Source organism: Xenopus tropicalis, chromosome 2, assembly GCF_000004195.4.
Source record: "Xenopus tropicalis strain Nigerian chromosome 2, UCB_Xtro_10.0, whole genome shotgun sequence".
Classification (NCBI taxonomy): domain Eukaryota; kingdom Metazoa; phylum Chordata; class Amphibia; order Anura; family Pipidae; genus Xenopus; species Xenopus tropicalis.
In genome coordinates this window covers 175,478,921-175,493,952 of record NC_030678.2, presented here as the reverse complement: position 1 = coordinate 175,493,952, position 15,032 = coordinate 175,478,921, and the positions used below count along the sequence as shown (strand labels likewise).

At 53.4% G+C, this 15,032-nt stretch overlaps 1 long non-coding RNA gene across 1 annotated transcript in view; it reads left to right on the top strand.

Annotated features, from left to right (window-relative positions):
• The window catches only part of LOC116408646, a 63,920-nt gene extending 49,568 nt beyond the window's left edge, over positions 1 to 14,352 (top strand). The window contains exons 2-4 of the long non-coding RNA XR_004221106.1: positions 13,232 to 13,327; positions 13,673 to 13,708; positions 14,260 to 14,352. This is a non-coding gene — a long non-coding RNA (uncharacterized LOC116408646). The remainder of the gene's footprint in view (positions 1 to 13,231; positions 13,328 to 13,672; positions 13,709 to 14,259) is intronic.
• Positions 14,353 to 15,032: the final 680 nt, after the last annotated feature.

The following is a 15,032-nucleotide window of genomic DNA, read 5'->3' as shown; positions in this document are numbered from 1 at the left end:
AGAGAGATGCGGGGGCTGTAAGTGTGCCCACAGAACTAGGCCTATTTATCTGGCTGGGGGGGCTGTTGTGCCTCCTGGGTACTCGGGAATGCCAGGGGTGCTGTAAGGTGCCCACAGTGACATCGCACTATTATTGGCTCGGGTGGGTGTTTGTGTCCTGCTCGGGTACTGGGAATTGCAAGGGGGTGGCTGTAAGGGGCCACAGACTAGTTCACTATTTATTGGGCTGGGGGGGCTGTTGTGTGCCTCTGGTACTGGAATGCAAGGGGGGGCGGCTCGTAAGGTGCCACACACACGTCACTTTTCTTGGGCTGGGGGGGCTGTCTTGTGCCTCTTGGGTACTGGGATGCCGCAGGGGGTGTAAGGTACACAGACAGTCACTATTATTGGGCTGGGGGGCTGTTTGTGCCTCTGGTACTGGGAATGCAAGGGGGGGCTGTAAGTGCCACAGATCAGTCCACTATTTATTGGGCTGGGGGCTGTTTGTCCTCTCGGGTACTCGGAATGCCTGAGGGGGGCTGTAAGTGCCACGAGGACCATTCAACATTTATTGGTCTGGGGGGGCTGTTTGTGCTCGTACTGGAAATGCCTAGGGGGAGCGCTGTAAGGTGCCACAGACCGTGCATATTTATTGCGGCTGGCGGGGGCTGTTTTGTGCCTCTGAGAACTGGGAAAGCCAGGGGGACTGGTAAGGTGCCACAGACAGTCAACTATGTTATTGGGCTGGGGGGCTGTTTGTGCCTCTGGTATGGGACCCCGGAGGGGCTGTAAGGTGCCACAGACAGTCACTATTTATTCTGGCTGGGGGGGGGGCTGTTTTGTTGCCTCTTGGGTGACGGAATGCAGGGGGGTGTAAGGTGCCAAACAGACAGTCACTATTTTATTGGTTGGGGCGGGCTGTTTGGGTGCCTCTGGGTACTGGGAATGCGCTCAGGGTGCTGTAAAGGTGCCCACAGACAGTCACTATTCTATTTTGGGCTGTGGGGGGGCTGTCCTTGTGCCCTCTGGATACTGGGAATGCCAGGGGTCTGTAGTGTGCCCAGCAGACGAGTCCACTATTGCTATTGGGCTGGGGGGCTGTTTGTGCCCTGGGTAACTGGGAAAGCTCGAGGGGGCTGTAAGGTGCCACAGACCATCACTATTTAACTTGGCTGGGGGCTGTTTGGCCTCGGGCTACTCGGAAGCCAGTGGGGGCTGGTAGAGGTGGCCCACAGACATCCACTATTTATTGGGCTGGGGGAGGCTGTTTGTGCTCTGGGTACTGGAAGGCCCAGGGAGGGGCGTAAGTGCCACACGACATCACTATTTATTTGGGTCTGGGGGCTGTTTGTGCCTCGTGGGTACTGGGATATCGCCAGGGGGGCTGTAAGGCTGGTCCACAGACAGTCACTACTTTATTGGGCTGGGGGCTGTTTGTGCTCTGGGTACTGCGAATGCCAGGGGGGCTGGTAAGCGTGCCACAGACGAGTCACTTTATTGGCCTTGGTGGGGGTTTTTTTGGCCTTGGGTACTTGGGAAATTGCCAGGGTGGCTGTAATGGTGGCCTACCAGACAGTCCATCATTTATTTGGCTGGGGGGGCTCGCCTGTTTGTGCCTCTGGGTACTGGAATCCAGGGGGGCTTAAGGGTGCCACAGGACAGTCACTATTATTGGCTGGGGGGGGGGGGCTGTTGTGCCTGCTGGATACTGGGATGCCAGGGGGCTGTTAAGGTGCCACACGACAGTCACTATTTTATTTGGCTGGGGGGCTGTTTGTCCTCTGGGTACTGGGAAATGCCAGGGCGGGCTGTAAGGTGCCACAGACAGTCACTTTTATGTGGGCGGGTGGGGCTGTGTTGTGCGCTCTGGTACTGGGAATGCCAGGGGGGGCTGTAAGGTGCCACAGACAGTCACTTAATTTATTGGGCTGGGGGCTGTTTTGTCCTTGGCTTTACTCGGGATTGCCAGGGGGGCTCGTTAAGGTGCCCAGCAGACGTCACTATTATTGGCGGGGGGGGCTTGTTTGTGCCTGGATACTGGGAATTCCAGGGGGCTGTAAGGTCCACAGACCAGCACTATTATTGGGGGGCTGTTTTGTGCCTCTGGTAACTAGGAATCCAGGGGGCTGTAAAGGTGCCACAGACACGTCACTAGTTATTGGGCTGGCGGGGCTGTTTGTGCCTCTTCTGGGTACTGGGTAGATGCCTAAGGGGGGGGCTGCTAAGGGTGGGCCAACACGACAGTCACTATTTATGTGGGCTGGGGGGGCTGTTTGTGCCTCTTGGGACTGGGAAGCACAGTGGGCTTGTAAAGGTGCCGACAGACAGTTCACTATTTTATGGGCTGGGGGGGCTGTGTGTGCTCTGGGTGTTCACTCGGATGCCCAGGGGGGGCTACTGTAAGGTGCCACACGACAGTCACTATTAGTGGGCTTAGGGGGGGCTGTTGTCGCCTCTTGTACCTTGGCAGCAAAAGGCGGGGCTGTACGTGTGCCACAGGAACAAGTCACTAATTTATTGGGTCTGGGGGGTCTGTTTGTGCCCTCTGGGTACTGGAATGCCGCGCGGGCTGTAGGTGCCACAGACATCCCACTATTATTTATTGAGGGGGGCAGGCTGTTCTGTGCTTCGGGTACTGGCGAATGCAGGATGGGGCGTGTAAGGTGCCCCAGACACACTTTATTGAGGCTGGGGGGGCTGTGTTGTGCCTCTGGGTACCTGGGGAATGCCAGGCGGTGGCTGTACAGGTGCCACAGACGTCACTATTTATTGGCCTGGGGGGCTGTTTGCCTCTGGTAATGGGAATGGCCAAGGGGGGGGCTGTAAGGTGCACAGACAGGTCACTATTGATGGGCTGGGGGGCTGTTGTGCCTTGGTCACTGGAATGCCGAGGGGGGCCTGCGTAGAGGTGCCAGCAATGCACGTCACTAATTTATTGGCTCGGGGGGGCTGTTTGTGCCTCTGGATACTGGGAAGCCAGTGGCTTCTGTACAGGGCTGCCAGCGCACAGTCCACTATTATGGCTGGGGGGCTGTTTGTGCCTCTGGAATACTGGGAATGCCCAGGGGGGCTGTAAGGTGCCACAGACATCACCTATTTATGGGCGGGGGGGTGGCTGGTTTGTGCCCTGGATACTGGGAATGCCAGGGGCTCGTTAAAGGTGCCAACAGACAGTTCACTAATTTATTGGGCTGGGGGGGCTGTTTGTGCCTCTGGTATAGGAATGCCCGGGGCTGTAAGGTGCCATCACGACAGTCACATTATTGGGCTGGGGCGTTGTTGCTCTGGGTACTGGAATGCCAGGGGGGGCGTTAAGGTCCACAACACAACATCACTAATTTGATGGGGGCTGGGGGCTGTTTGTGCCTCTGCGTACTGGGAAATGCAGGGGCTTAAAGGTGCCAGACATTCACTATTTTTATTGCTCGGGGGGCGGTTTGTTGCTACTGGGTACTGGGAATGCAAGGGGGGGGCTGTAAAGCGCTCCACATGACAGGTCACTATTTATTGGGCGGCTGGGGGGGCTTGTTTGTGCCTCTGGGTACTCGCGGAATCGCAAGGGGGGGGCTGCTGTAAGGTGCCACAGAACAGTCACTATTTATTGCTGGGGGCTGTTTGTGCCTCTGGTACTGGGAAATGCCAGGGGGGCGGGCTGTAAGGTGCCACAGACAGTCACATTGATTGGCTCGGGGGGCTGTTTTGTTGCCTCTGGGTACCTGGGAATGCCAGGAGGGGGCGGGGCTGTAAGGTGCCAACAAGACAGTCACTATATATTGGCGTGGGGGCCTGTTGTGCCTCTGGGTAATGGGAATGCCAAGGGGGCTGTAAGGGTGCACAGAACAGTCACTATTTATTGGGCGGGGGGCTGTTTGTGCCTCTGTACTGGAAGCCGGGGCTTAAGTGTGCCACAGACAGTCCTACTTCTATTGCGGCTGGCGGGCGGCGTTTGTGCCTCTGGGTACTGAAATGCCCAGTGGGGGCTGTAAGCGTGCCACAGACAGTCACATATGTTATTGGGCTGGGGCTGTTCTTGTGCCTCGGTGGGTACTGGGAACGCCGCAGGGCTGTACGGTGCCACACGGACAGTCACTATTTATTGGGCTGGGCGGGCTGTTTGTGCCTCTGGGTACCTGGGGAATGCGCAGGGGGGGCTGTAGAGTTCCACAACAGTCACTATTATTGGCTGGGGGGCTGTTTGTGCCTCGTTGGTCTGGAATGCAGGGGGGCTTAAGCTGCCACAGACAGTCACTATTTTGTATTGGCGGGGGGCTGTTGTGCTCTGGGTACTGGGCAATGCCAGGGGGGGCTTGTAAGTGCCGACAAGACAAGTCACTAATTTATGGGCTGGGGCGGCTGTTTGTGCCTTTGGGTACTGGGAATGCCAGGGGGGCTGTAGGTGCCACAGGACAGTCACTATTTATTGGCTGGGGGGCCTGTTTGTGCCTCTGGGTCTTGGGAAGCCAGGGGGGGGGCGCTGTAAGGGCCACAACAGTCCTATTTAATTGGGCTGGGGGGCTGTTTGTCCTCTGGGTAGGTTATGTCCCGGGGTGCTGTAACGTGCCCAACAGACAGTCACTATTTATTGGCCTGGGGCTGTTTGTGCCCTCTCGGACTGGGAAGCCGAGAGGCTATAAGGTGCCACAGACAGTCACTATATATTTGGGCTGGGGGGCTGTTTGTGCCTCTGGGCTACTCGGGAATGCCAGGGGGCTAAAAGGTGGCCACAGACAGTCACCTATTTTATGGGCGGGGGCTGTTTGTCTCTGGGTCTGGCAGCAGGGGGCTAGTAATAGGGTGCCACAACAGTCACTATTATTGGACTGGTGGGGCTGTTTGTGGCCTCTGGTACTGTGGCAATGCCGGGGGCCTGTAAGGTGCCACACGACAGTCCTATTTATTGGGCTGGGGGGCTGTTTGTGCCCATGCGGTACCTGGGAATTCCAGGGGGGCCTTGTAAGGTGCCCAGAGAGCGTCACTATTTTAATTGGCTGGGGGGGCTGTTGTTGCCCTCTGGACTGGGAAGCCAGGGGGGGGCTGTAAGGTGCCAACACGACAGTCACTATTCATTGGGCTGGGGGGCTGTTTGTGCCTCGATTACCTGGCGAATGCCAGGGGGCTGCTACGGTGCCAGAGACGCACTATTTATTGGCCCTGGGGCTGTTTGTGCCTCTGCGGTTATGGAATGCCAGGGGGGCGTCAAGTGCTCACAGACAGTCACTATTTATTGGGCTGGGGGCTGTTTTTCCACTGGGTACTGGGAATGCCAGGGGGCTGTAAGTGTGCCACACGACAGTCACTATTATTGGGCGGGGGGCGGGGCTGTTTTGTGCCTCTGGGTACTGGGAATGCCAGGGGGGCTGTAAATCGCCACAAGACATCACTATTTATTGGCTGGGGGGGTGTTTGGTGGCCTCGGGTACTGGCAATCAGGGGGCGTAAGGGTCCAACAGACAGCTCACTTATTTATTTGGGGCCTGGGGGGTTTTGTGCCTCTGGTATTGGGAATCGCCAGGGGGGGCGGGCTGTAAGTGCCACGTACGCCACTATTATTGGCTGGGGGGTGTTTGTGCCTCTGGGTAGTGGGAAATGCCAGGGGGCTGTAAGGCGCCACAGGACAGTCACTATTATGGGCTGCGGGGGCTGTTGTGCCTCTGTAACTGGGAATGCCAAGGGGCTAAAAGTCCAAGACAGCACTATTTATTGGGCGGGGGAGGGCTTTTGTGCCTCTGGGTTACTTGAATGCCAAGGGGCTATAAAAGGTGCCACAGACAGTCACTTTATTTGGCTGGGGGGCTGTTTGTGCCCTCGGGGTAATCGGGAAGCCCAGGGGGCGCTGCTAAGTGCCAACACGACAGTCGCACATATTTATGGCTGGGGGGCTGTTTTGCCTCGGGTACTGGAAATTGCCAGGGGGCTGTAAGGGTGCCCAGAGACAGTCACTATTTATTGGCATGGGGGCTGTTTGTGCCTCACGGGTCTGGAATGCCAGCGGGTCTGTAAGTGCCACAAGACGACAGTCAGCTATGTTATGAGCTGGGGGCTCGTCTGTGCCTCGGGTACTCGGGCCAAAGCCAGGCTGTAAGGTGCCACAGCAGTCACTAATTTATTGGGCTGGGGGGGGGTGGTTTGTGCTCTGGGTACTGCGAATGCCCGAAGGGGGCCTGTAAGGTGCCACGACAGTCACATTTATTGGGCGGGGGGCTGTTTGGCCCTGGGTACTGGGATGCCGGGGAGGCGAGTAAGGTCCACAGGACAGTCACTATTTTTGGGGCTGGGGGGCTGTGCCTCGGTACCGGGAATGCCAGGGGCCTGTAAGGCTGCCACAGACAGTCACATATTTATTGGCTGGGGGGCGTTTGTCCTCTGGGTACTCGGAATTGCAGGGGGCTGTAAGGTGCCACAGACAGTCAACTATTTATTGGGCCTGGGGGGGTGTTTGTGCGCTCTGGGTATGGAATGGCCAGGGGGCTGTAAAGGTGCCCCAGACAGTCACTATAATCTGGGCTGGGGGCTGTTTTGCCTCTGGACTGGAAATGGCCGGGAGCGTAAGGTGCCCACAGACAGTCACTATTTATTGGGGCTGGGGGGCTGTTGTGCCTCTGGGTACTGGAATGCCAGGGGGCTGTAAGGTGCAACAACAGTCCACTATTATTGGGCTGGGGGGCGGTTTTGCCTCTGGGTACTGGGAAGCCAGGGGGCCTGTAAGGGCCACAGACAGTACCTATTATTGGCGCGGGGGGGGGCTGTTGTGCCTTGTACTGAGCCAGGGGCTGTAGGTGCCCACAGACGAGTCACTATTTATTGGCTGGGGGGGCTGTTTGTGCCCTGGTACCTGGGAATGCCAACCGGGGGGGTGGGGCTGTAAGGTGCCACAGACAGTCACTAATTTATTGGGCTGGGGCGCGTTTTTGCCACTGGGTAATGGTAAGCCAGGGGGGCGTAAGTGCCAGCAACCAAGTCACTATTGATTGGCTGTGGGGGGCTTTTCGTGCCTCGGGTACTTGGAATGCCAGGGGGCGTAAGGTGCCACACGACAGTCACTATTTATTGGGCTGGGGGGGCTGTTTGTCCTCTGGTACTGGAATGCCAGGGGGCTGTAAGGTGCCACAAGACAAGTCATATTATGGCTGGGGGGCTGTTGTCCCTCTGGGTACGAACTGCCAGGGGGGTGCTGTAAGTCCACAGACCAGTCACTACTTTAGGCTGGGGGGGGCTTTGTGTGCCCTCTGGGTAACTCTGGGAAGCCAAGGGGGCTGTAAGCACAGACAGTCACTATTTATTGGCGTGGGGGGGCTGTTTGTGGCCTCTGGGGTACTGGCATGTCAGGGGGGCTGTAAGTGCCACAGCACATCACAATTAATTGGCTGGGGGGCTGTTCTGTGCCCTGCGTACTGGGAATGTCAGGGGCGTAAGTCCACAACAGTCACTATTTAATTGGCTGGGGGGGCTTTGTGCCTTCTGGTAAAAGATAAATACACTATTCGTCATAGATATGATTGGTTCATCTGGTATTGTGGCTTTGTATTCATTTTTCTTATTTTTGTTTCTGCTCTTTGTGTTTGTTGTTCTTTTTTTTTTTTTTTGGTTTTGTTCTAAGTTTTCTGGGTAATTATGATTGTTATAATCGGTTTGTATTGTTCTTATTTTGAAGGTGTGTCTTGTTGTTTGTTGGCGTTTGTTATCTGTGTTTTTCTCTTTTGCTCTGATAGAGGACCACTCTAGCCGACAGGCAGCGAAATAAGTCATATCTTTTTATGATGTATATCAGACTTATATTTTAGTATCGTTTAGATGTATCACGCGTCGTCAAGTATCTCCTAGTAAATGCACGGTGTACGCCGTGGATCACTTGTTTTACTTTAGTGTGCTCATAGCTTCGCTCTATGTAAACTCTAGTTTTGATTCAATCTTCATTGCTGTTGCCTAGGAAGGCCCAGGGGCTATATGCAGGTGCACAGACAGTCACATTTATTTGGGCTGGGGGGGCTGTTTGGCCTCTGGGTACGGGAATGCCAGGGGGCTGTTAAGGTGCCACAGACAGTTACTGATTTATTGGGGCTGGGGGCTGTTTGTGCTCTGGTTACTGGAATGCCAAGGTGGGGCTGTAAGGTGCCACAGACAGTCGACTATTCTATTGGGCGGTGGGGGGGGCTGTTTTGTGCCTCTGGGTACTTCGGGAAGTGCCAGGGGGGCTGTAAGGTGCCACAGACCAGTCAGCGTATATGGAGCGGGGGGGCTGTTTTCGTGCGCTCTGGTACCGAGGAATGCCAGTGGGGAGCTGTAGAGGGTTGCCACAGTAGTCACTCATTTATTGGCTGGGGGGGCTGTTTGTGCCTCTGGGTACTGGGAATGCCAGGGCGCGCTGTAAGGTGCCACAGACAGTCGACTATTTGATTGGGTTTCTGGGGGGCTGTTGGTGCCTCTGGTAACTGGGTAATGCCAGGGGGCTGTAAGGTGCCACAGACAGTCCACTATTTTTGGGGCTGGGGGGGGCTGTTTGTGCGCTCTGGTACTGGATCCAGGGGGGCTGTTAAGGTGCCACAGACTGGTCACTATTATTGGGCGGGGGGGCTGTTTGTGCCTCTGGGTACGGAAGGGGCCAGGGGTCTGTAAGTGCCACAGACAGTCACTATTTATTGGGCTGGGGGCGGGGGCTGTTGAGCTCTGGGTACTGGGAATCGCCGGGGGGCTGTAAGGTGCCACAGACATTCACTTGTTAATTGGGCTGGGGGGGCTGCTTTTTTGTGTCCTCTGGGTACGTGGAACCTGCAGGGTGGCTGTATAGGTGGCCACCAGACATCCTATTTTATGGGGGCTGGGGGGGCTTTTGTGCTCTGGGTAAGCTGGGAATGCCAGGGGGGCTGTAAGGTGCCACAGCCAGTCGACTATTTTGGCCTGGGGGGGCTGTTTTCGTTTGCCTCTGTACGGGTAATCGCCAGGGGCTGTAAGGGCCACGACAGTCACAATATTTTATTGGCTTCGGGGGGGGTTGGCCTCTGGGTACTGAATCGCCAGCGGGGGCTGTAAGGTGCCACAGACAGTCACTATTTTATTGGGCTGGGGGGGGGGGCTGTTTGTTGCCCTCTGGATCTGGGAATCGCCAGGGGGCTGTAGGTGCCACAGACAAGTCACTATTTAACTTGCGGTCTGGGGGGGCTGTTTGTGCCTCGTTGGGTTAGGAATGCAGGGGGCGTGTAAAGGTGCCACAGACAGTCACTACTTATTGGGCTGGGGTGGGCTGTTTTGTGCCACCTTGGTGACTGGGAAGCCAGGGGGGTTGTAAGGTGCCACAGACAGTTCATTATTTAATTGGGCTGGGGGGGGCTTGTTGTGCCTCTGGGTACTGGGAATGCCAGGGGGCTGTAAGATGCCACATGACAGTCACTATTGTTATCTTGGCTGGGGGGGCTGTTTGTGCCTCTGGGGTACGGGAATCCAGGGGCTGTAAGGTGGCCACGACAGTTACTATTTATTGGCTGGGGGCGGCTTGTTTTGGCCTCTGGTACGGAATGCCGGGGGGCTGTAAGGTCCACAGACAGTCAGCTCATGTATTGGGCTGGGGGGGGCTGCTTTTGCCCAACTGGTACTAGGGAATGCCAGGGGGGCTGTAAGGGTCCACAGACAGTCACTATTATGGGACTGCGGGGGCTTTTTGCCACTGCGGGTACTAGGAATCCAGGGGGCTGTAAGGTGCCACAGACAGTCATCTATTATGTGGGCTGCGGGGGGGCTGTTGTGTGCTCTCGGTACGGAATGCAGGGGGCTGTAAGGGTACCACGAAACATCACTATTACTTGGGCTGGGGGGCGCTGTTGTGCCCTGGTACTGGAATCCCAGGGGGCTGTAAGTCCACAGACCATGTCATATTTATTCGGCTGGGGGCTTTTTTGCCTCTGGGACTGGAAATGCCCGAGGGGCTGTATAGGTGCGCACAGACAGTCACTTATTTAATTGCGGGGGGGCTGTTTTTCGCCAACTGGTAACTCGGAATGCCAGAGCTGTAGGTGTGCCACAGAAACAGTCACTATTTATTCGGGCCTGGGGCGCGTTTGTGCCTGTGGTACTGGGAATGCCCAGGGGGCTTAAAGGTGCCACAAGAAGTCACGTATTCTAATTTGTTGGCTTGGGGGGGCTGTTGTGTCTCTTGGACTGGAACCCAGGGGCCTGTAAGGTGCCCACAACAGTCACTTATTTTATTTGGGCTGGGGGCTGTGTTGTGGCCTCTGGTAACGGATGGCGGGGCGCTGTAAGGTGCCACAGAAACAGTCATCTATTTTATTGGGCTGGGGGCTGTTGTGCCTCTGGGTACTGGGAACGCCAGGGGGCTGTAAGGTGCCACAGACAGGTCACTATTTATTGGCGGGGCTTGTGCCTCTGGTACTGGAATGCCAGGGGGGCTGTAAGGTGCCGATCCACACTATTTATGGGCTGGGGGGGCGTTTGTGCTCGGTCTGGGAATGTCCCGGGGGCTGTAAGTGCCACAGACAGTCACTATTTAGTGGGCGGTGGGGGGCTGTTGTGCCTCTGGGTACTGGGAATGGCCAGGGGGCGTGAAGGTGCCGCAGACAGTCACTATTTATGGGCGGGGGGGACTGGGGGGGGCTGTTTGTGCCTCTGTAGCGTATCGCGACTTGGGAAAGCGGGAAGCTCGAATTTTTTTTGGCGGCCCAGGGGCCTGGGTAGAGGTCACAGACGTCCTATTTATTGGGGTGGGGGGGGCTGTTTTGTGCTCTGGGACTGGGAACTGCCAGGGGGGGGGCTGTAAGGTCCACAGACAGTTCACTATTATGGCTGGGGGGTGTTTTGCCTCTGGGAACTGGGACTGCCCAGGGGCCGTAAGGTTGCCACAGATAGTCACTATTTATTGGCTGGGTGGGGCTGTTTGTGGCATCTGGAACTGGGAAGCAGGGGCCTGTCAAGGTGCCACAGACAGTCACTATTATTGGCTGGGGGGCTGTTGTGCCTCTGGTACTGGAAGCCAGGGGGCGTAAGTCCACAGACCAGTCACTATTTATTGGGGCTGGGGGCGTTGGTGCCTCGCGTACTGGAATGCCAGGGACTGTAAGGTCCACAGACGTCACTATTTATGGCCTGGGGGGGGCTTGCCGTCTGGTACATGGAAATGGCCAGGGGGGGCGTAATTCCACAGACAGTCCATTTATGGTCTCGCGGGCCTGTTTGTGCCCTGGGTCACCGGGAATCAGCCAGGGGGCCTGTAAAAAGGTGCCACAGCACAGTCAACTATTAGGCTGGGGCTGTTGGCCTCTGGGTACTGAATCGCCAGGGGGCTGTAAGGTGCACAGCCAGCTCAACTATTATGGGCTGGGGGCTGTTTGTCTCGGTACTGGGAATCCGCCAGGGGCCTGTAAGGCACGACAGCACTATTTATGGTGCTGGGGGTCGTTGGGCCTCGGTACTGGGAATGCCAAGGGTGCTGAAGGTGCGCAGACTCCACTATGATGGCTGGGGGCGTTTTTGCTGGTACGGAAGCCTAGCGGGCGTAAGTGCCACAGACATTACTATTTATTGGGCTGGGGGGCTTTGTGGCCTTCTGGTTCAGGGAAGCCAGGGGGGAGGGGGGGGCTGTAACGTTCCACAGACATCACTATTAATGGCTGGGGGCTTTGTGCTCTGGTACTGGAATGCCAGGGGTGTAAGGCTGCCACAAGACAGCCTTTTATGGCTGGGGGCTGTTTGTGCCTCTGGTATGGAAGCCAGGGGTGCTGAAGTGCCACAAGACAGTCACATTTATTTGGGTGGTGGGCTGAAGGGGGCGTTTGGCCTCTGTACGGGAATCGGGCACGTAGAGTGCCACAGACAGCCACTATTATTGGGCTGGGGGGCTGTTGCCTTGTATAAGGAATGCCCAGGGGGGGGGCGTAATGGGCCACGCAGTCACTATTTTATTGGTCTCGGGGGCTGTGCTCTGAGAAATGCAGTACCCAGAGCACAAATGCATAATTTAAATTAAACAATAAATTTAAGGGGTTATATATTGACTGTGTGGGGCTCCACCCACTTTGTATCAAACCTATAATCGCAGCCCCCAATACCAACCGTTCGAAGGGTTGCGGCCCAAGCGTTAATACTGTGAGATAGCGGTGTAATGGGGCTTCACGGGAGACAAGTTATGCCAGTAATAGCAGGGCCTGCTGGTATATACAGGGGGGACTTGGCCTCATTGGTTTGTGACATTCCCGAGACTAAATTGCAGTTGGTCTTGTTTTTATATTGTTTGTTTACTGACTTTGCCTTTGTTCGGAATTTCAGCAGTTCGGTTTTAGGCCCAATTAGCCCTAGCACCAGGCAGCGGTGGTGATGTGAGACTGGAAGGATAAAAAAAGTCAATAAAAAGTTACAAAAAAGATTGAGCCTCAACGGAGCAATCGATTGCTGTCAGGTCGTGACCCCATTCACAAGTTGGAAAGATGCAAAAAGAGCGCAAATAGATAACAAAAAAATAGCAAATCGGATGAAGATGTGGCCTGCCCATGCAGGGGGGGGGGAATGTGGGGGGTGGTCTCTTTTTAAAGAGCTAAAGAAATTTCACCAATTGTGCATCAGCCTGGGGCCATTAGGTTAGCTTTGCAGGAATGCTCTATTTTTCCTGGAACCATTTATGGGGGTCAGTTATGGGATTAGGTGTACCCAATAAGTTGAACAACTATTCTTTATTGGGGGTCAGTGTATGGCATTAGGGGTACCATATATACATCAATTCCTGTATTGGGGGCAGTCGATGGGCAATAGGGACCATATATTTATACCTTAATCGTCAATTAATGCGAGATTAGGGAAATACTTTGGCTATTAAGATCTACAGGAAATCATAACAATATGTTCAAATGTCTAACCCTTGTTTCGCGCTAAGTCGCCCTGACCAATCATCATACATCTGGCACCTAAGGGGTTCACCATTCAATTCACTCTTGATTCCAGCTGATCACACTAGGTTCCCATGGCAACATATGAGTCTTTGACCACCCAGGGCAGCTCATTGCAAAAACTTTTTGCAATAAGGGCTAAATGCTCAGAAGCCCCCAATAACAGGAATATGTATGTATAAAATATATGGGTACCCTAATGCCCCATACACTGACCCCCAATAATGGCTGCCTGGGTTTCCTTCACACACATTATTTGCTGTGTTTTTACTTACTAATTGCTTACTAATTGCTGTGTTTTTACTTACTAATTGCTATGTTTTTACTTACTAATTGCTGTGTTTTTGTTTCCTTCCATATAACGACAGTAACGACCATCTACCACAATGGCGCCCAGATTCTGTGATTGTATCCTGGACTGTGTGAGAGGTGTCTGCGCACCGTTCAGGTACAAGAAGAAGAAGGTAAGATACAGATTTACACCCGTCTCTGCACTCTCAGCTTCTATCCGTTTTTATTCTTTCCTACTCCTACAATATTAATGTGTATATGAGCCGGAATGAGCCCTTCCGTTACCTTAATTGCATATGGAAATTGGGATTCAGGTTCAGTTCGGTATTCGGCCGAAACTTTTATAAAGGACCCGGGGCATCCCTAATATAAACTCCCAGAAGCCTCCCTGGCCCATGGAAGGAACGGTTACTCTTCAATACATACTGTGCGGCATTAGTCCCTTTCTTTGTTCCCTTCGTACTTGATGGTTTGGTTCATTTGTATAAAAAACTGACGTTTTTTTTTTTCCTTTTTAGCCTGGAAAGTTTGCCCATATGGAGACGGTCGTTTACGTAAGTAGAAAACACCAGATATAACTATTTGTGAGTAAATGGGCTGCTGGATCAGGGTCTGTGTGTATAGGGTACTTAGCGGCTCAGGGGGGGTTGCAGGCATTGCATCGGTAGTTACTGATGGGCTTATTATTAGTTTATCATCAGTAATAGATAATAAGGCGTGGCCATGTTGCCAAGCAACCGGATCTTCTCCCGATACCCCCCACCTACGGGTGGGCAATATTGGGAGAATCCAGGCTAATTCAATTGTTTGGCCCTGGGACCAAACGATGGAATTATAACAACGGGTTTAGGCGCAGTCGGTCCGGGGGCCCCATCAACGAGCCGATGCAGTCCCTGATCCAACTGAATTTTTAAACCTGCCCAATCGAGATTTGCCCGATTTCAGGCCAGATATGGGTGGGGCAGGCCCGCCGGCAGTGCCCATACACGGGCCGATTATGATAAAATCATTTGTATCATTGTCCTTTGCGTGTGTTAGTCTGTATGTTACACATCTATTCCAAGGTTTCCAACACTAATAATGTCCTTCTTGTTTTCTTTTTTAGGTGGTAAAGGACGAATCCATAACTTTTCTCCCAACGGGGACTAGTTATTAGGATTCGTAGGTAAGTAGTTAGGTAAGTAATTAGGTTAGGTTTAAAAAAAAAAAAAAAAAAAACAAAAAAAAAAAAAAAAAAAAAAAAAAAAAAAAAAAAACACCAAAAAAAAAAAAACACCAAAAAAAAAAAAAAAAAAAAAACACCAAAAAAAAAAAAAAAATTTTCAGAGGCTCAGCGGGACCCCTGCTGCAAGTGGGTTGGTTGTGGGTGGTGCAGCAGGGGGCCCCGCTGACAGGCCCCAACAAAAAAAACAAACCATTTTTTCATTTTTTATAACACTAATTTCATTTTTTCTTTTCTTTTTTAGCTTGTAAAGCATGAATCCATAACTTTTCTCCCAACGGGGACAAGTTATTAGGATTCTAAGGTAAATAGGTCAATTAGATTAGGAATTTTAAAAAAAAAGGTTAGTTCAGGAAATAAATAAAACAAAAAACAAAAGAAAAAAATTAAACAAAAAATAAAAGAAAACATTTTTTTCAGAGGCTCAGCGGAGTCCCCTGCTGCAGTGGGTTGGTGTGGGTGGTGCAGCAGGGGGCCCCGCTGACAGGCCCCAACAAAACAAAAAAATCAAGAAAAACAACAAAAGAACAAAAAACAACAAAATAACAACATTTTTTAGTTTTTTATAACACAAATTTCTTTTTTTGATTGTGGGAGGCTCAGCGGGGGCAGTGGGTGGGAGTGGGAGGCTCAGCGGGGGCAGTTGGTGGGTGCGG